The sequence below is a fragment of the Peromyscus eremicus genome, chromosome 10, assembly GCF_949786415.1.
Source record: "Peromyscus eremicus chromosome 10, PerEre_H2_v1, whole genome shotgun sequence".
NCBI lineage: Eukaryota > Metazoa > Chordata > Mammalia > Rodentia > Cricetidae > Peromyscus > Peromyscus eremicus.
Genome location: NC_081426.1, coordinates 45,168,403 through 45,190,813, shown reverse-complemented (window position 1 = coordinate 45,190,813; position 22,411 = coordinate 45,168,403).

The window sequence follows — 22,411 nt, the reverse complement described above, 5'->3', positions numbered from 1 at the left end:
GTTCCCAATATGGGTTTGTACAACAGCCTTAGGCAGAACAATAACAAAACGCACACTGCAACCAGGTTCAGAACATCCCCATGAAGTAAACTACAACAAAGAAATGACATGACCATGGATTGCAATCAGAACCATTCCATCCACAAACTTCACAACTGGACATCTACCTTCTAACCTGTGTATTCTTTGATAACTGTTCAAATATTTGCACATCAGTGATGAATGCATATGATCACCCGACTTCTGTGTGTTTTTTCAGAGATAATGGCTTTTCTAGTGGGATAGAGGGACGAGAACTCAGTTTTCATGAATCGGTGTTAGGTATGACACTACAAATATTCAAGTCAATAAGCTGAGGATGTTAAGACAGGGATGGTTAATTAGGTTCTAAGATTTTCCACTGAACTCAGACACAGAGTTTAGGGGAGTTTTGGTTGACAACCACCCTTTCAGCTTCCTAGAGAGCACTATCTCATCATTGCATAGGCTCTGTTGTTCCCTAAATGGGGTAATAGATATGTTTTTTGAAACATCTATTTTATTTTCAGTCTGGGTTTTATAAACTGTGGTCATATGTTTTTATCTTTGTTTTTTTAAATCATTTTAACCATTTACTTTTAATCTGAAAATGTTTTTATTTTGGAGAATTTCATACATTGCATTTTGATTATACTGATCTTTATTTTTAAGAAAAATCTCTACTATGTGTGGATAGGAAAGACATCTCTTGATGCTGTACTGCCTTTTGCTACCCACTTGTTTATAATATGTGTCTCTGTAGCCTTGTGTTCCAGAGTTTTTCCTTTCATAGCTACTTTCTCACGAGAATGAACAGTGTACAGCTCCTTTCAGACTTCTGTGGAGTCTATTTGTGCTGTCCCTTTGTTGGGAATGCCCTTTCTGCTCCTTGATAACTCATCCAGTCTTGACTCAACTTGGCTCAATATGAGCATCCTTCTTTGGAAACCATTTTCCAGTCTTCTGCATCCTTCTATCTCACTTCTGTCATGTACCACAACAAAATCTGTACATTTGACTCAACCTACTGGAGAAGGCCTCTTGGATCATGGAAAAAGTCTAATTCTTTAGACTCTCCATAATGTGCAGGCTCTGTCGTGTAGCATGTCATCAATAAGTATTTGTTGAACTGAACAATTGTGTAATTGCAAAATTTTTCATTTTCCCCAAAGCAGAAAGCAGTGTGTAATCCTCAAGGTAGCCCTAGTGTCCTAGTTAAAACTTAGTCCGATGTGTAAAATTTAATTATCTCTCTCTGATTAATTGGCTCCTGAGATGACTTCTGGATTTTCCCTATGCTTGGGGTAAAATTAGACCAGTGTCTACTTTCCCACTAAGCTGCCTAAAAGAGTAAGTTGTACTTTTTGTTAAGACTTAAAGGGCAGATGAAGTATTCTCTTTTATATGAAGTTCTAGGGGAGAGAAACAGCCATGATGATCATTTCTTACCAAGTCCACAGAAGAGAAGGTGGTAATGACGCTGCTTATAACCATACTATATCCTCATGTCCATTTGATATGGACCAAATAAGGTCCGTAAATTGTAAGATTTTAGCTATTTTCCCTGAAGTCACCATTTTATAGAAAGGTGAATTTGAATTCCAGCCTTCCTGAGTGAGGGCCAGTGTTTTTTCTCTGTTTTTTCCCAGTTGTGGTTCCACACTGGAACATGGCTCCACCATGATGGCATCACTTTGGTTTTTGTCTACCATTGCTCGGTACCATATACAGCCTGGACTAAGGTTTGGTCCTTTAAAAGCCCTCTTGTGTACTGGGAAAATGATGTATCATTCTATGCATTTATATAGAGTTGTCTTTGGAGATGCTGTCAGCAAGGAAGGGGCTTTGTAGAAGATATCGGCAACGAAATGCCAGAGATGGATGAGGTGGGGAATACATATCTTTCCTTCAGGCAAGAAAACAGACTCTACTGTAGATAAGTGTCTCAGGGAAGATTTATATTTGTTTTCTTAAAGATGTATGGAATATATACCTTTCTTGCAAGTGGATGTGAAATCTACTTTGAGGCTATACCTACGATGAGTCAATTTCCCGATGGAAGGTTTGGGCATTGGACTTTTCCCTGTCTGCCTTTGTAAATACCCAAGTGCTTTATATCTCACCAGACCTCATCTATTTCAGTGGAGAGCATTTTTTTTAAATGGGTTTCCATCTCGACTCAGCCACACTTTTAGTGCACAGTGAAAGTCATTTGAATAATAGGCCTTATTTCTATGTGCTTTCTCCAGAATTGAGAGCAAGAAAAGAAAACAAGGCAGATTTGTAGGGTAGCTGCAAAGTGAAAAAAATCTGCATTTGAGTGAATGATGGCTGCGATTATTTTCAGTCCCCACCTCTTGTGGATACTTCCCGAGAGTTTTGTGGATGGGGATGGGTGGCTCTTGCCCTTGAATTCACATTAGGCTGTGTCATTGAATCCTGTGGCACTTTATAATATAGATTCTAGGGAAAGAAAACATCTTGAGATTTGCAGAGTCTAAAGAGACCAGACAAAATGGAATCCATTTGCTTAAAATGGTCGGGAGTTTATTTACTGGATTAAGTGTGAAGTGTGTTGATAACAGATGGACCGAGTGATCACATGACATATTTAAATAGTCTAAGGATAACCTCCATGTCCTGGTCAATGTTCCTTCTCTCAATTAATGCCAGTGCTAATTAACTGGCACAAGTGTTCCTAGCCATATGGGGGATGTTGCTGAAAGCCGGCTGGCAGCCTATATCCAGCCTCTACCTGTATGTAATTTAGTGCTGTGCCTAGAGCTTTGGGACTTCCATGATGGAACAGCCTAACACAGAGAAAGCCTATCGTTATGAACCCCATGTCATTTCTTATGTGTACACAATTCCAAATGTGCTTGAAAAATTAGCAAATATATTGACTTCTTGTGGGAAAGGAAAGCGCTGAACTTGGTCCACAACCATACATAGGAGCATTGAGTTTCTGAGTGGTCAGCTGACTGACCTTTATTCTGATTTCCTAATAATGGGCAGCTAACTCATAAATAATGTTCACTGGAGCAGAGCTATGCCATTGAGCTATCTATTTGCCTTGTGACTTGAAAAATGAGGGAGAAAACTAGCTAAGGCAAGCAAAGAGTAACATGGTTTGAGAGTTAGATTTACCATTTGCATCAGTCTGTGGTTCTTACAGGAAGCAGCCATGCTAGGGAAGGAAAAAGAGGAAGAGATTTGGAATTGGATAATTGGGGGAGGCTCTCATTTTTGATGGCTACCACCCTTTCCATCTTAAGTCCTCCAAGCCATCTCAAATAAGAATATAATCAAAGAATAGATAAGTGAATAGTTTATCATGAAAATGGAACACTTAAGATGGAAGAGGAATTCATAAGAATTACTGAGTGACCACAGGCACTTCTTTGTGCACAGGACAGTGTGAGTCCATAAGTAAAGATAATATTCTCTGCAAATGTAACTTAAGACATATCCCCAATGCTTTCAGTTGCCAAGGGCTTGCTAGAGAGAAACTTCAAAAGCTTCATTGCCTTAGGAAAATGTGGTACTGAGCCACTTGGTGTCCATGAGAGCTGTCAAGTAAGGGTTACAGTACTTGATGCCCAGAACAGAGGAGAGAATAGTGTCACATGGGAATTGTTTCTTAGTGTCTCATTGTCCTCCTGACTGTACTTTTGCATTTACCTATTCATGTAGATATCGAAAAAAATGGATAAGGATGTTATAATAATTACTTGTTTCATTACCACAACAAAATACTGACAAAAGTAACCCAAAGAAGAGTTTATTTTGATTCACAGTTAATTGGAGAAGTCATGATAAAAGGATCTTGAGGCAACAGGTGACATTGCATCTTCAATGGAGAAGCAGAGAGTGATGGATGTAGCATCCAGTGCTATCACTTTCTCCCTGTTATTAAGAACCCAGCCCATGGAATGGTACTGCTCATCTTTAGGGTGGATCTTTCCACCCAATTCATCTAAACTAGATAATCCCTCTTAGTTGTGCCCAGAGGCTAACCAAATCTCGGTAATCCCTCAGAGACATGCTTGTCTCTTCAGTGATTTTTAGATTCTGTCAAACTGCCTATTGATAGCAACCAAATCCCAGATGTTTAAAGCATGGCGTTATATTTTCCTATTCCCTACTAAAATCTGAGTCCTTGGAAGGAAACACCAGTGCCCAATTAACTTTGTCCTACTCCTGTGGTGCCTGTGACAGACTTCCTCCTCAGTGACATTTGTTGGGTGGATGAATGAGATCCAGAGTAAAAGAAAGCAGTCATTCCAAGCAGAGGTTTGCCAAGCAGGGTGAGGCTAAATTCTTGGCTGATAGCAATTCAGGAAGCACAAGAAAGCGACATAGTAGTTCCCAGATTGACACTTAAGCAGAGAGGAGTCAAACAGGAAGGCTCCTTGAGGGGAGCTACCGTTGCCCGGGGAGAACTGCATTCTTCTGTCCTTGCTTGCCTTCTGTATTCCTGAAGGGTTTCTGAGATGGAGCAGAAGTATATATGGAGACCAGCACAGCGGGGAGGGAAAAACACATGTAATTTCCCCTGTGCCCACTCTCTGCCTCCCACACTGGCAATTACGTAGCTGCTCTCCGGGAGACTGCTCTAACATGCTGCCACATGCCCAGTGTGCAATGGACAGATCAGGAACCTGGGAATGCCTGTTTTCACAATGGCCATAGGGAGAAGGTGTGTTCTGCACACAATGGCTGTGAAGTCGCAGGAGCCACATTTTGACCTAGTAGCTGTTGGTTTTGTGTCTGCACCATGGCTTATGAGAAAGCACTAGGAAGAGGGCATGAGCAAATGTTCTTTAGGAGCCTATAGTAGTTCTCTGAGCAGTAGATGGAGATGCAGGCCTTGGGGTTATGCTGCTCAATATCAAATCCTAACACCACTACTTATTGGCAGTATCACTTTGGGCAGACTGACCCAATACTTTACATCTCTATCCCCTCACCCCATAAATGTGAAAATAGCCATATCTACCCATCAGGATGAGTGTGAAGACAAGATGAGATCACCTATGTGAAGCCCTTACTTCAGCACTTGGTACATGGCAGGCATGGGACATCTAGGAGCTGCTGTTCTTCTTATCAGTACTAACTAGGATTGTCGGCATTGTCTTCATTATTAATGGGTTCTGAACCTGCCCTTTCATTAGACTAGACTCCCTCAGAAAAGTGATTGGTCCCAGTTGGCTAGCACCAGGGAATTCAGGATGTAGGGGGAGAAGGTATTCTGAGAGAAAAACTTGTCACATCAAGTACGTTATGTACTGCAATAGCTGGAAGCTGATTAGTACAAATTGAGTTTTGCACTAACCTGCCAGAGGCAGATTGAGCAGTTGGGCTCTGTGGGCTGAATTTGATTGTTATAAGGAGATATTTACACTGGAGATGCTGTAAGGATATTCGAAATACCAACCTTGTAGGAATTAACTACAATAACTATACTTTTATATACAGCCATGCTTCACAGAAAGAGGTCTTGATCAACAATAGACAACATATGTAATTGTGAAGCCATATGGTTACAATCAAAGTGAAAACTCCTGTCACCTCTGGCATCCTAGCTGGCTTAGTATTAAAGCACAATGCATTTCTCACACATTTGTGCTGTTGCTGGTGTGGACAGACCAGAGCTACCAGTCATACGAAAGCAGAGAACAATGATGCACTGTGAATGATACCCGGTAATGACAACCAATGACTGCACTGCTGGTCTATGCATTTAATGCACTGTGCTTTCAGTTGTGACAGCAGAGTGTGCTCCTTCCACTGGCCAAAAGCAGCTTACTGTGAAACTGTACTGTGTCGTGCAAGCAGTAGCCTTGTGCATCTTGGGTTGATCACTTTTTTTGGTTGCAACATTTTCTTTTGAGCTTGAGTTAGTCTTAGTTTTGTTCATGGTGGTTCTAGGAACAACACAATCACACACACACACACACATGTGTGTGTGTGGGTAGGTGGGTACATGTATACTTGTATATTTATATCATACAGTGTGTGTATAATAGACTAAATCATCTGTGTTTCAAACAGTGCTGTGTTTAAACAACACATGGCTGAATACAATTTTTCTTACCTGCCATGAACAAAATATAGGTTCCTGAAAACTACTCTCAGACTTGAAGCTTTAAGGCCAAACTCAACTCTTAGAGAGCAGGGAAGCCAGAGAAAATAAAAAAGGAAAGAGCATCAGTCTCCCGTGCTGTGAGAGCAGGATTTATTCCTGTCCTCTTTTCTCTCCTGCCTGTCTGGGTTTCTGTATCTTTGCAGTTCTTCATACTGATATTATTCTACTGTCAAGTTCCTGGCACCCCAGCATAGGGAAGAATTTCTCTCTACTTTGAGCTTGAGCTGGGCTCTGGGAAACCCTCTTGTCTGGGATTGGTGGTGGCAGCAAGGCTATTCTTCATGCTGCTGCAGCTTTGCATTTTGGCAATTGTTAGGTCCAGCCCAGCCTGGGCTTGTGATGAAGATAAAAGTGAGTTTCCCCTTTGTGCCTCCATCAGAGGCTCTCTCTCACTAAAAAGAACCTGCACTGACCTGGCTGGGCCTGGCGGAGAGATCTCTCCCAGACTGAGTCAGCATTTGCCCTTACTGTTGGACAAAACTATTTTTAAATTCTACTGGGAGACCAGCTGGGTGCTCTAGGGGAAAGTGGGAGATGAATACCCGAGATGAGCCATCAAGAGACTGAAACAAGAGTCTTTCCTTGCTCCTCCTCCCCACCCCCATTCTCTCAGAAAACACAGAAACTGCCCCAAGGACACCCTTTCAGAGTAGAGTGGTGGAGGGAGGGGGCTCTTCCCGGGAAGAAGGGAGGGTCCAACTGTCATTCTCTGTCCACCTCCAGCTGCTCTGGGTTGTGCCAGTTCTGAGTCTCCAACGGCTTGTGACTCACATTGCAAGTCACATGAAGTTGACCATCATGACATGTGCGTCACTGGCATGGCAAACACAAACTCAGAAATCAGGTTCGGCTTCTTTTAGGCTTTTGTTCCCTTGCCGATGCAATGGGAGCAGATTAGGACCGGCTGATGAGGGTTTTATTATTGTTTAACCAGGAGTTTTTGCAAAAACAAATATGGAGCCACGGGACAATGAAAAGACCCAGGTATATGTAAAGATGCAAAGAACAGGCTGTGAACTTATCATACTGGCATACTCTTGAGGTTTTCTAGCCCTGTGTTTCTCAGGGGACATCTTGCCTTCCACTCTGCCCTTCTGTAAGCCGGCTGTATCATCAGAGCCTTGCCCCTCCTCTTTCCCATTCTGTCCTCAGGACTGTTCCTTTGGTCTTGCTCATCAGATTCACTTTGAAGGTGTCTTTTACATTGCCTTAGCAAATGTTCCTTTGTCTTTTTAGTGGTTGTGGTGCCCCTGGTCTCTATAGGCAGATTGTCAATTCTTTGGAGGACAAAAACAGTACCTTCTGAACCTTTGGTACACATCACGGGTGTGCATATGTATGCATGTTTATGTATTTCCTTTGGCTAGTCTTTTAAATAAGTATTATATAGTTTTTGTGCCTAAAATTATACGTGCATGCCAAAATTAAAGCAAAATACTTTGGAAAGTCTTTAAAATGTTGGGGTTGGTCATGGTAGATATCTAAGTTTGGTATAGTTCTTTTTATTCCTACATCTCCATGATGAAGATAAGGTGATGATAATGATGATGATGATGATGATGATGATGATGATGATGAAAAAACAGGGTGGTATGTAGGAATGGAGGGAAAGAAATACAGAGAGATTATGTAGTGTAGTACCTAATAGTGTCCTAGTAGACGTATACTCACTCTTTCCCATGAGGTGAGCTTCTTTATTTTAATGAGGAAACTAAAACTCAGAGATATGAAATGACTTGCTCAAGATAATATGGTTAATCTACAACAGGGCATGCTATACACAGTGTTTTGTAATTTGATTTTTTTTAACTCAGCTTCATAATAATGCCTTCAATGATTTAAAGGCTGCTAAATAGTGGCTATGAGTAGTGCATAATGTTGACAGACCTATTACTGTATTTTCCCATGTCCTCGAAGAAAGAGCACAAGTGTGCTTTTATTCTGTTTTATTTTTAAAAAATTAATACAAATCTAAAAATTCTTTGAAAATTTTATACATGCATACAATTTATTTTGAACATATTCATCTCTACTCATTAACTCCTTCCAGATACTTTCCATGCCTTCTTCCCCAATGGTCTCTGAGCCTTGGGTAAGGGTTGAGTTCTGTGCTTTTATTTTCATAGATGTGCTACAACTGACTTTCCAAATCTTCTCTTGATAGACATTGAGGTCATTCCATTGATTAAGTACTACCTGCAATATCACATGGACATTCCTTACAAGTATCTTTGAAACATTCAAGCTCTTTTCTTTAGAGTCAATCCTTTAATAAATCGGGACAAGCATGAGCATCTTTACAAGCATCATTAAGTTTATATTAATAAATTAATTTCTAGAAAATTAGTACCTATTTACACTCATGAGTGCCAATTTCTCTAAGCCAGAGTAATCCTCTATGGACACCACTGTCTTAAACCATTGATTTGATAGGCAAGTGATTTAGGTATTTAGTGCATCTACAATAAAAGCAAGCAGAGTTTAAGTTATACTTTGGCTGAGAGATTAAGACTGAATTTCCTTATTTCAGAATGGACCAAACTGGGGTTAACTAAGAAGCTGATTCAGTGAGTATTTGTTGGACCAAGCACTAGACTGGAGAGTAGTTCCTACTCCCAAGGTTTTTCAGTCTAGGGATGAGCCAACATAGAAAAGCTCAAATTATTCCTGCAACTGAAATAACGCCTTCAATTCAAATTGTACTTACATTTTATTCCATTAGCAATTCACAAAGTGCCTCCTTAGACTGTCTACATGACTTTTCATGCTGAAGAAAATGGTGAAGATTGCTTCGGGTATTTTTGTAGTGCTAAAATTTATTTAACATGAAATTTAGAGACCTACAGAGATGGAGAGGTTATTGGTGCATGAAGGAGCCTACACTCCAAACAGAAATTGTTTATGTAAATATTGAACTCTGAACAGATCTTTCCTGAGGAAACCTGCCTTTGTGAGTTCACAGATGCCAAATGGGAGGTGATTATGAAAGAATTATGAATTCCAAGATGTAGTTTTACATGTGCCTAAGTTTAGATTCCCAGAGGGACCAATTTACTAATACCAAGTGGATGAGGGCTAAATGGGATATGGTGAAAACAGAGAGGTGCAGATTCACTAAGTGTTGAAGTGTAGAAGTGAATTTTAAGTAAATAACAGTAATGTTGGCATTTCAGTGATTGGGGTTTGTCCTAAACTCTGAATTGAGTTGATCTTTATATACTGGACAGAAAAAATTCTGAGAGTGTTGGTAGCAAAATCCACGTTTCGTCCAATCTGACCATGGGGAATTGGTAATAAATGGAATCATTTAGATATAATAAAAATCAAAATATCAATACTGAATCCTTTCCCCGAGGGGCATTTTCATGTTTCTTCGGTGAATTCAATATTTATTCTGCTGCTGTCTGATGCCTCCTTGAATGCGTACTGAATGAATGACTGGGCATGGACAGGGCTAGAAGAAAGTTGGAAAACCACGAGGCTGCCTTCTTTATCCTTTGCTTTTCGTAGTTGTGCACTGTCCTCTGCAGATGGAAGTTCTTTATTCTCTTATTTCATGTAATGCTCCTGGTGTATGTTGTTGGTTTCCAGAGCTAAAGACTTCTCAGCCTAAAGCAGGGAGGACAAAGAGCTCTGGCCAACCTCTGAAATGATGGTGGGTTTTAAGTCTCCAAATCCAATTAGAATCTTTGCTAGTAGTGCAGGTAAGCAGGGCAAGGGGAGATATTACAGTCATTCTTTATAGTGTAATCGTAGTGGTGGGCAATGTTGTGGCTGGGCTCTTGTAGGGAGTTTCTTAAGTGACAGTATCCAACAAGGACCCAGGGAAATAACCCCTGGAAGGATTGATTGGTATGAAGCCCACTTAGTGGTGACACTGTGCCCTGGGACTGTACATGACTCCCATAAAGTTAGAACAGTCTTGAATCAGAATACCTGCTCCAAAAAGCAGCAGCGCATGCCCTCTGACATGGAAATCTGTCACCAGAACCATTTCCCTTTCTAGTAGAAATTTATATGAAATGGAATATATATATCCGATGCTGTGAAATTTGTAAGTCCCTTCAGGACCAAGGTTAAAGGCAGGCCATGATTTCCATTTTAGAGAGGATCTGGAAACTCTTTGTTTGTTTGTTAGTTTGCTTTAGTTGGCAGCTTTTCTGGTCCACTCTGAAGGCTGTCATGCCCTAAACCAGTAGTTCTCAACCTTCCTAATGCTGTGACCCTTTAATACAGTTCCTTATGTTGTGGTGACCACAACCATAAAATGATTTTTGTTGCTACATCCTAACTGTCATTTTGGTACTGCTATGAATTATAATGTAAATATCCAATATGCAGGGTATCTGATATGTGACCCCTGTAAAAGGGTCGTTCGATTCCTTACAGGGACCACGACCCACAGGTCCAGAGCCACTGCTCTAAATTATACATTGAATTTTCCCCTCCTTCTTACAAAGCAGTGCAGATTGGTTAGTCCATATTATACATAAGCCACTGAAAACAATTGCTTTTAGTGATTGAGAATTCTGCTTTTTACAAACTTTAATTATAATTGTATTTTTGTATGGTTTGTACTAGCAGAAGTCAAAGGACAGCTTTGTGGAATTGTTTATCTTCTTTCACCTTTGTGTGGGTTCTGGGGATGGAAATCAGGACCAAACCCAGGTCATCAGGCTGTGCATCAAGCACCCTCACAAGCTAAGCAACCCCACCCGTCCAGAATCTGACATTTCTGAAGGCTTCTGTTCAACAATCATTAGTATGGAGTATCCATAGGAAGTTACATTTTAGCCTGTGGATTGTAGAAACATCTTTATATCTGGAGCTTCAAAGTTTATCTGTTTCCTACTGTGCCATGGGGTCTGCAGGGGAGTGATCTTAAGCCAGGATATTTAAGTAGCAAGCAAACAAGAAAGACCTGGGAAATTCAGAATTGAGTCCTATAAGCTGACTCTGTGAGGCCTGGGGCTATGTTGTCAAGAAGCTCGCAGAGAGAGAGGGTTGCCCGTGCAAGAAGCTCGCAGAGGAAGAGGGTTGCCCGTGCTAGCTAACTACGCATATTGCATCAACTGAGTGTTTCACTTTCTTCTTTCTTGGCGCCGCGTCATTACCTGTTGCTTCTGGTGCTGACCATTCAGTTGCAGTGTGTACAGTGTTATCGCAGGCATGTTGAGTCAGTGAGTTCGTGAGGGCAAGAGCTTTCTTTCATTTGTTTCTCAATGAGAGATAGCCATAGCGGTAGCATTTTCTCAATTGGAAATCTAGACTTTCTCCTTTTGACGGCTGCCTACGGAGGTCACATGAAAAAAGATTCTCCTCTTCATAAGACTTCAGTGGAATGTCACCTCCTTCTGGAGTTTGGCAGAAGTTGGCAGTGGAACTGGTGCATTCTCGTTCACATTCCTGCGGCTCCAGTGGTAGTTTTAAGCTAGAAGAGGAGGAAGTTATCTTGCAGTGGCTCATTTGTTTATTGTACTTCTTGAGTACTTTATAACAGAGAAGGTATTTCTTTCACCTCTGTAGATAAATAGATGAGTGGTAGACTCATTACTAAATGAAGAAATACTCAGACAATTTACATAGGCTTTCTTAAATTGATGATTATATTTTTTCGCAATTAAAATGCATGGGGTGGTTGGGCACTTGGAGTTCTAGAGGAGACACTAGGAATTATACAAGGTTATCTCTAGAAGAAATACAAGGTTATATATTTTTGAATGCTTGAAGTATTTATGTGAATGCTTAGGACAGAGAGAGAGAGAGAGAGAGAGAGAGAGAGAGAGAGAGAGAGAGAGAGAGAAGATATAGACTAAACTGATGAAGCATCCTCCCATGATGAAACTATGCTATTATTTATTTAGCTTCCAGCAGTGGGGTTTGTCACATTTGGTTACAGGGTCACTGTTACTCTCGACCTGGAGAGATTCCTGATGCCTTGCTCAGTGACATTTATTAGTGAGATACTTCTAACCCTTTCCCTGTCACCAGTTTTCAACTGAAGTAGAAACTCATTTCCTAAAGACAAAGAAACTCCTGGGGATCTCCAAACACCAGAGAATCCTGGGGTCTCAGTTGCTTCTGCAACGTGTTTTAGATCCTTTACAAGGACCATGTTTAGAGATAAAACGTAGCTGTGATTATCTTCCAAGTGTTCTTTGACCTAGGGGGCGAGAAGGTGAGATGCACATTTCTGAGGGTGCTTGTTGCAGTAAAACATTATTGTTGCCCATCTGTCAGTGCATTAGTCTTTAATTTGGGCTGAGCCAATTCAGTATTTCAAAACAAACAAACATTTTGAGACAGCACTGAAAAATGTCATTATGAATTTTAATATGTTTACTATGCTTTATTTTGGAAGATTTTGATATGCAAAGTTCCTATTGAAATGCAGAAGAGGTTGCCACCATTGATTTGAGTACTAAAAATAAGATGTAGTCATGTTCTTCTTCGCTTTTTTTCCTTTCCTTTTCCCCTTATTTGAGTAATTGTACGGTAGAGAGCTAAATGACAAGGAAAACAGAATGCTAAAAAGCAACTCTGGGTAAGCTGCCCAGGCCGGGCAATCATCACCATGGACCCCATCCAGCCCAAAATAGCCTCACTGAGCATCTAAGTCAGCGCAGCTGTGGAGGCTTCTCCTGACACCAAGGGGGCACCCGACGGGCAGCCACAAGATACCATACAGCCACCAAAGGCCGATGTTTGCTGGGCAGGAGACACAGTGTCTCCTGGCACCCCTCTCTTCCCCGATGTGACTATTAATGTCCTAAAAGGATGGAAGGATTACTTCCCTGCCTTTGTTCACTTCTCTGACATTTATTTTATTCTTGGATTCTTGCCCAAGCCTCCTCTCAGATCCCCACCTTTTTGAAGGGGTTACCATACTGCCTCTCCATGGAGAATCCTTCTCTTATCCTTACTGTTCTTGCCTTCCCACGTGTTGTACATACAATTTTATGCACTCCATCTTCAAAGAGGCTTTCTAGCCATGGCCAGAGTACATCATTCTCTTCTCTTCACTTCCTTAGCATTGCAGACTTCAGCCCATCCTTGAGAACCCAGTTTTCTGTCTCCATACCAAGTTTCTTGAAGGTATGTTTCCATATGACTACCATTATAACATACACTAAGAAAATAATCACATGACACAGGGGTCATTAAAGAAATACCTAGAGAGTGGATCAACATAAAAAGGGACAATTCCTTCTGAATGAAGACGTGTCCTTTGAGGTCTGTGCTTTTCAATGGTGACTTTTCAAGGTACCTCAGCCTGCCTCTAACAGCTTTTTATTGGGGTACCCAAATATGCTGCAGTGAAATCCGATGTAAGACCCCAAAGCTACACTAAGCAAGAAAAAACCAAAAAACAAAAAACAAAAACCCAATTTCTGCTGGTTTTTCTGTTTCTATGCAATTCTTCCACTTCCTCTGTGCACTCATTTTTTTTCATTTTAATGTCCCTGGAGCTTTGAGTCTGGATCTCACAGGACCCATCTCAGCCATTTCCAACTTCCCATGTGACCATAACAGATAGTTTCTCTTGGACCAGTCTCTGAGCCCTGTTGTACTTATGCATATTATTCTGACTTTGCAAAGTCCTATTGAGATGAATGGGATGCTTGTCAAGGGACTTCCCTCAGGGACGTAGTGCAAGGGGACAGATCCTAAATAATGAGAAGATGGATAATTGAATAGGCTGGGATGATGAGGCAGAAAGTGTCAGCAATTTCTAGCGCTGGTCTTCCTCATGGGGAAGTGAGAAGCAGTGAGGGTGTCTCTGTCCACAGCTGTTGACTCTTTCAGACTTGGAGAATGTGTGAGAATAACAGCCAACAGTAGAACTGTGTTCATGTATTGATGAGTTAGTTGACGTACCTTTCTAGAAGAAGGAAGCCTTTTAAGGATAGGCAGAAATGTTACTCATTTTAATAGGACAGATTGTTAAAGGAAGTCAGTAGTGTCTATGTCTTGGGAATTTTTTTTTTATGAAGAAGAGAAGGGATTTCTGGGCTGGGAATAAGGACTCTTGGGTCTGATCCACACTTCTCCCTCTGGCTCAGGGCCAAGTTTTGCTTTGGGCAGAAGTGATGGAACTTTCTGCCCCAATTTCCTGACATAGAATGGGGTAGTAGCATGTTTAAGGCATCTGCACATGCTGCATGGGAATATTTTGAAGATTAATCAGTGTCTTATGTTAGTGGGAGAGAAACATTAAATAAATGAAACATGGATTTCACTTGTAAAATTACCACAGAGACAGTGAAGGTGAAATAAATCAGGAGAAGCTGAAGCTACATGGGTACCACAGGGGTATTTAAATCATTTTACAGTGTCTCATGTCCTCATTCACAGCCTCCTTTCTCTCTTTCTTTCTGGTTCTCTCTTTCTCTCCCCACCCCCTTACTCTTGCCCCCTCCCGCTTGTGAAGGAGATATGGTTGGGAAAGTTACACAATTAAAATAACATTGATGTTTACAACTTGTAGGAACTGTCCTTCAGTTCCATCCATCCTGGTTTCTGATCTTTTTACTAGATTGTACAGATGATCCTCCTCATTTTCAGACATTGTTAGAAGTTCATTCCTGATGACTTGGTGTTTTTCCCTGTTTTGATAACAAACCTACTCCTTAGTTAATTGTTACACAATGCCCTGCTTTGGCTACATTCTTTCATTTTACTGTCCCACTTCAGGCCTTTAATGGCAGTCCAGCAGAACATGAGCCATACTGTCTGGCTTGTATTCTGGCTCTGCTCCCTAATAACTGCGATTTAAGGCAAATTCCTCAATGTATCTGTATAAAGCACTGTTAATAACCCTATCTACTTTCTAGTAGTTCTCCCTTATCTGTTACACTTCCTGTGCAGTTCAATATTATCTGAAACTTTAAATGAAAAATTCTAGACATAATTTATAAGTTTTAAACGTTGCATGATTAAGAATGGCATACAAACTTTTCCCAACTTGTTTCTCCAAACTGAGGCGTGGCTCATCCCTTATCCAGTGTATCCATACTATATATACTATCTGGCTTCCAGGCACTTAGCATCTTAGTTATTATCTTAGTTAGGTCTTTTGTAATAATAGTGCTTATATAGAGAGTTTGATATTATCTATAGTTTAGATATTCACTAGGGTCATGGAGCATATTCTTCACTAATGAGGAGGAAGCTATCAATATGTATAATGTTTGGGGATTAAGCACAAGTGGCTTACAACAGTACCTAGTACATAGACCCTGCTCAATGCATAACCACTGTTAGTACATCATAGAGTCATTTTGGTGGATCAGCTGTATTTAAAGGCTTTGTGATGATATCAGCTTATTTAAAATTAAACAAAACTCATTAAACTTCTTTCTGGATGTGGGGATGAATTAATATGCAGTAGAGTCAATACTTTATATTCTCTAAATTAAACAGATGGGTAAGCGATCTTACATATTAAGAAGAGAATGTATGACTATTTGCTTTATTGTCATTTTCCAAAAATACAATCAAAAGACTGCTTATATATAAGGTTGATATATAAATGCATCTCTGCTTTGATTTTGTCTTTTGAAAGTCTTTGTCTGTCTTTTACCCTAGGGCATCAGTTAAAGAAGCAAAATAGTTATGAACATGAGCTTTGAACTTAGGCAGCTGTGAATTTTTTTTTTTAATCAGGTTTTCTCTGTGTAGCCCTGGTTGTCCTAGAACTCACTATGTGGACCAGCAAGCCTTGAATTCAGAGATCTGCCTGCCTGCCTGCTTCTGCCTCCCAAGGGCTGGGACTAAAGGTGTGAGCTACTAGGCATGGCTGAGTTTGAATTCTTATTCTGTGGCTTATCAGAAGTGCTATAGATAAACAACACAAATTCTGCTGTTCATTGTTTCTATCATCTGTAAAACAGAGACATCAATGCCATTCATGGTTTAACCTTATGATCAAAAGAGATACTCCATGTAAACTATCTTGACACCCAGAAGAAAGCAAGCATCTTATACAGAAAGCCATGTTGCCCATCACAGGAGGGAAAATTATTTACACTGTAATCCCAGTGAGGGCATCTATTGGAGTAGTGTGGTAGATGGTCCTGATCTAGACACTGACAGCTACTAATATGCTATTGTGATGACCCAGCTAGGAAAGAAACGTGTGATCTGAACTACATGGTAGCTTGCTCTGCTCTGCTCAGAATGTCAGCAGAAAAAAAAAGTCCAAATTAGTATATTACATATGATTTTGTACCTTGTCCCTCTTTTATGTCACTAATTTGTGTTAGAAAGGTTTTCCTGAACGTGTATTGTATTATGCAATGAACAAGCCAGTGACTTATGAAACTTAGTAGGGGAAAGAGTAGACGTAATCTTTTCTTGCTGGATGTCCTGGTTGCCAGGGCTCAGTCTGGCGAACCCCACCTGCCAGGCACGAGGGTATTGTAGGCAGCTTTTTCAGGAGGTGGCACCAGGACACCAGTAGTATTTTGCAAGCAGGATCCTTGGCTTAGCCTGTGGAGCAGAGAATGTGATCCCCAGCTGGGAGCCAAACCACAAGCATGTGAGCCGAGCCTCGAGCTTGGTCCCTGCCCAAGTACATGTAGGGGAGTGGAAAAGACAGGGAACCTTTGTGAAATGCTGCCGCTCACATGCAGAGACCTTAACGCCAGGTCTCGTGAGAGCTTGCACCTTAGTCCAAGGGAGGAAATGCAGTGGTAGCTGTTTCTTGCTGACCTGGAATCTTCTCCATGACAGCCTACTCATCTGCTTCCTAGAGTTCGAGTCTTAAGCAACCCACTTTAACTAGGTGAGTTTCAGTCTCCTTAGTTGAAACTCCTAATAACTGTTCTGCCTAGATCATGGTATCTAGCCAAGATTTATTGTCCAGTCAGTGTGTGTAACAAATCTCACCAATACGATCAACTTCTCCAGTAGGGGCGCACATTCACTTCTATCTCTTAGGATTCTGAGTAGTCATCAGAGTCTCTGGGACTACTGCTAGCAGGAAGTCAAAGTCTCCTTCATGAAGTCTCTCTGTCATCAGATCAGGGTCAAAGTTACTTTAGAGAAGGAGTGGTTGATTTTCACTAGAGAGTTCCACATGGTTTGCATTCTTAATTGCATGTGCACATGTGCGTGTGTATATGCGGACATGTGTGCACGTGGAGGTCCGAGGTCAATGTTAGATGTCTTCCTTCATTGCACCCCACCTTAGTATTGTGAGACAGTCTCTAACCGAAGCTATGCAGCTACACTTACTGGTTAGCAAGGCCCAGGGGTCTCCTGTTTCTGTCTTCCTAGTGGTGGGCTTACTGATGAGCTGCCATGCCTGACGTTTTGCACAGATGCTGAGACTCCAGACTCAGGGCCTCGTACTTGCCTATTAAGAGCTTTACTGACTGAGCCATCTCCCGAGCACTTATTTGTTGGGTTCTGTTTGAACATCAGTCTGAGGGGAGGAAGTATGTGACATGTTGTCAATCAATGGGTAGTGCCGCCTCAGCCACTACCATACGGTGTCACCATTGAACGCTGATCCTGCACAGTGCAGCACAGGCTGGGAGCAACACCTGTCCCGTGTTGCTACAACCTCTCCCCAGATCCAGTGATGTCACTTTACTGGAGCACCATGTTATCATTTCTCTAGTAACCGTCAGTATTCTCAAATCGCTATGCCAAGACAAGGTAGCATCCAGCCTTCCTCCTGTCACCCATGGGTGTTCCCACACTTCTTCCAAATCCTCTTTTGCACCTTTCCTAGTAGAGACTGCTTCAATTAACAGTAGGGTTCTGATACCCCTGGTCACCAAATGGCACCTTTCAACTTTTCATGAGTCTTCTTACACATTATTCAGTCTGTCCATCTCTCTCCCATGGATAGTATTCCATATCAGAAAGCATTGAGAGACACTCTACACAGGGTATGTTACTTCTTTCTCTGATAAAACCAGTGCTGTGGGCTTCAGAGTCACCTAAATAGAGACTTGTGGTGCTTACTCCCAGCGTATGACTGGCTGGCAGTGCTGATACCCCAGGGCACACGAATGACTAGTATATATGGCAATGTCTTCTAAGCTAAAAGACTCCATGGAAAGTAAGCTGTTATGATTGCTATTAAGTGGTCAGAGATGATTAATGCATGCAGTGAAAGGAAAGGGTAACACTCATACACTTAGATGATCATAAGCTGTCTGAAACACTGTGCTCTCTAGCATCTCACAGCATGCCAGGGTGGTAGGCTACTTTCTGTAATATTAAATCATGATTCTTTTCATTCCCTCACTCATTTTCACATTAGTTTCTCTAGTCTCAGCTCCATGTGCTCCAAGCCAGCCTGCAGTGTACAGGAGATGACCCAACACACCAAACAGTGGGAAGAAGAATCTGCAGAGAGTCCAGAAAGCTAAGGAAAAAGAATGACATTCATAACTTGAGGGATATGGGACACACATATCCTGCACTTCTCATCAGATCCTCAACACAGAAACACTTTTTTTTTTAAACAGGTGAAAAAAGAGATAGAGGCAAGGAGCTTTAAGGAAATCCCTGTGTCATCGACCATCCCCATCCATGACAGTTTCCTGTTCTAGCGTTCTGATTGTCTATTAGAAAGAGAATGGGTCCCACTTGACAAAATGTGCACACAGCTTTCAGACATTTTGGCACCAGAATAATTGGGAAGACACTCCAGGCAGTGGCTCCGCTCCATCCCTCTGAGCCTCTCTCTCTGGGGTTTCCTCATTTTTATCCCATTAGAGGCACTGCTTGAGGAAGGGTCTGCCAACCTGGCCAATATAAGCATCGGGCTTCCTTAAGCTCCTGTCTCATGCTAGCCACGCAGAGCACTGCAGCCCCCAGGCCCCATGGACTGGTGACATTCTCTTCAGAGCCACTTGCTCTGGCTTTTGTCAGGGAAGCTGCATATCCCACAGTGCCTTGGACTCGGTGGAACACGCCATCAAGCAAACTTCTACCTGATTTTTTGCCACTGGAATCCCATCTTCTTAAGTCCCCTGGGATATTCCAGCTTCCTTATCTCTGGTAACTGTCTGTCTAGTGAATACAATATTTGTTTCTCATTAAAAAATAATTTCCTAGAAATATTCTAAATTTAACTAGTTTCTTTTTTTTTTCCATTCCCTCTTCTGCTTTATAAAACCACCTGTCTTTCTTTTCTAAAGGGCTGTATTAGCAGCTGAAGCCCCAGGTTCATTTCTCTTACTGTTGCTTATTGGCTGTGTGATCCTAGGAAAGTCGCCACCTGTCTCTGGGCTTCGGTCCTTAGACGGAGAGACATGGTATCACCTACCATCGGAAGAAGAGTCCACAGGGAAATTTCCATCAAATGAGCTGACCTTGGTCCTCATGGTTCCTGGTCTTCTCCTGTACTTAGATTCTCTTGGGAATCTTCTCATCTATTGATTACTGCCTCCAGCTTTTATTAATATATGCCGTGTAGCATGGTACTGCTTGAGATTTCTCTTTGTTGATACCACGCGTAGATCGCCTCCTTTGCCTTCTTTGTGTTCCGCCTGTGCTGTTATAACCAGTTCATTATTTGCTCTGTATCCCCACCACGCCTGACTTTGGTCTCAGTGACTTCTTTGAAGAACTTGACAGTTGTGTCTTGTCTTCCCCATTTTGCGCTAGGACACCCGAGCTCTGCAAGGTGAGGTCACATGCTAATAAATGGTGCAGCCAGACATTGTGTATCTGACAGCAAAGATCATCATAGCTCCCATGGCCTCCCCATGCCTACCACTTGCTGGCAACTTAGCACGCACCACCTCTTTTTATCTTCATAACAGCCTTGTAAATTAAGTATTATTATTTTTTTTCTATTTGACTGCAGAGGATGAAGCTTAGAAAAAGACGTTAGGTAAGTACGCCAGAGGCACACAGCCAATAAATGTTCTCAAATCCAATGTCAGATGACCTCCCTCCACTTCCTTTCTGCTCTGTGCTTTGTGAATGAACCAGTCAGGGAGTTGAATGGGTCACCTTCCTTTCTAACTCTTGCCTACTCGACTTTGCTTCTTTTATTCTCCTTAAAAAATATGTGAGTCTACAAATTAAAAATCTAAAACATACTGTAGGTTTTTAAAAAGTGGTGGGGGTAGGGGTGGTGGTGGGGGAGACACAGAAAAGCCACTACAACCAAAGCCAGTCCGGAATAACCTTCCACCCAGAGTGGTTACTTTCCTCTCCCCCTTGCCCCCCCTCCTGCCCTTGCCTTGTGTCCTAGTAGCCAAGAGCCACATTCTTTCCCTACCTCTTCCAGCACAAACTCCCTTTGGGGGTCCAAGTCTCCCTGCTGTGGCACTTGGCATAACGTGCTACACACACATTTGCAAAACTAATCAAGTGTGGAAGGGACACAGAGTCCCAGCCCTTCAAAGGTGGCAGCCACCACAGCTGCAAGTCCCTCTTTGCTAGCACCAGAGGTGTGGGTGTTCAAGTGACTCAGCCTCAGTTGCCTTTCCCTGGGACTGTGAAGCCACAGAGGCCCTAGCAACGGAAAATGCCACCGGGTGGCATGTGCCGGCTGCCTCTGGGAGCCTTGCGTTCTGAGCCAAAGTTCAGCTGAAGGGCAGTAGCCGAGCCAGCAAGTCATGCGGCTCTCATGTTGGTTAGTGTGTCACTTTGAACAGTTCTTATCTGATATTATTATGACTAACCCAGTGCTGACAGCATGGGACAGATTATAGAGGCCATGTGACGATTATTGAAGACATCACTGACTGAACTGGACAGTTTACATTAACCTATTCTTTCCCAGATCATAATCCCATAGGAATTTGCCTCCTTGAGAGCCTGGGTAGGGAAGAAAGGGAAGAGAATCAGAAAGGTGCCTTGAATCCTGAAGGGTTCTACTGGTTCCCATATGGGTGGCCTTTAGGTCATATTTTATTTTGTCCCATAGTTTGAGTAGTATATGGGTTTTTGTTGTTGTTGTTTTGTTGGCAATTTTTTTAAAAATCCATGATGGAAATTGTTCATATTTCAAAATCTTTCTTTTCTTCTACTTCGTACTGATAAAATGATGCACCTTTGTTGTGTAGTTAAGGTTGATCTTTATCATACCAGAGAACTGAATGGAAGTGCTAGCTGAAGAAATAGTCGTTCAGCCTTGTACCTAAATGTCAGCGCTGAGAGGGCGTTTCTCCCACCACATGACTGGCGTCTTGGATGGTGCAAAAGGAACACAGGAATTGCTGTTATTTATTATTTATATGTTGCCCTGAGTGCATCCGGAGAGGTACAATGGTAGGCAGCCCTGCAAGGGCTGTGCCATCAAAAATCACAGTCACAGTCACTCACAGGACAGAGAAGGATTTTGCTGTGTTTGAAGCCAGGTGCAACAATATAAATGGTCTTTAAGCCTGAGTGAAAAGAGACTCCAAATCTGGTTTGGAGCCACTAAAGTAAATAAAGCAGGGTGTCTGGATGAAAATTCTGATGTTATCCTTGGAAGCCATGCAGGGTGCTAACGTATGAATAAAGTACCCTGGAATGACAGACAGTGGGGCTGGTGGACTTGTGAAAGGTGTTCCACAGCTGTCCTGGTAGGAATGTTTCTTTGATGAGCTTAGGGCCTCTTTAACACTCTGCTATAAAGTGGAACAATACTAATACCTTCCTCATAGGGCTATTAAAAAGATTTAATGAGAAGAGCCTTTTAAAGACTTAGTCTAGGGCAAACGGGTGCTTAGTAAAAGGTGTCAGGTGTTATTCTTCTCATTATTCCTGTTATTGTTATTATCTCGAGGAAAATGCTCCATAGAAGAAGGCAGCAAAATATGAATACTTGATTGAAATGCTGTCATTTCCGGAAGGATTCAACCTTGGGGCTGTCTCAACCTTTTTCCATCGACAGCAAAGCCATTCCAAGTCTTGGCCCTTCCCCACACTGAGTGCAGTATTTCCTGTCTACAAACACCTGGTATTGAACTTGTCATTGGTATCAAGCTGGGTTCACATGCTGCCATGGTAGGACACCATCATTTCCAGCAAAAACTGAGTCGAGAGACCACGGGTATCCTAAGCTTCATGCCTGTTGTTCCAGGAAATTGACCTATGGTCCCAAATCTGGACATGGTATTTTACCACAAAGACTTGTGGTTAATTTAGCCTACATCCTTAGATGGTGGTTTAAAGCTCATGGACTATGATGTGAGCACAACCCAAGGATTTCATCTTTCCGTCTTGAAGTACTTATCCAAGCATTCTTTCTAACCATGCATATCATATGGTCTCATGTTGTGG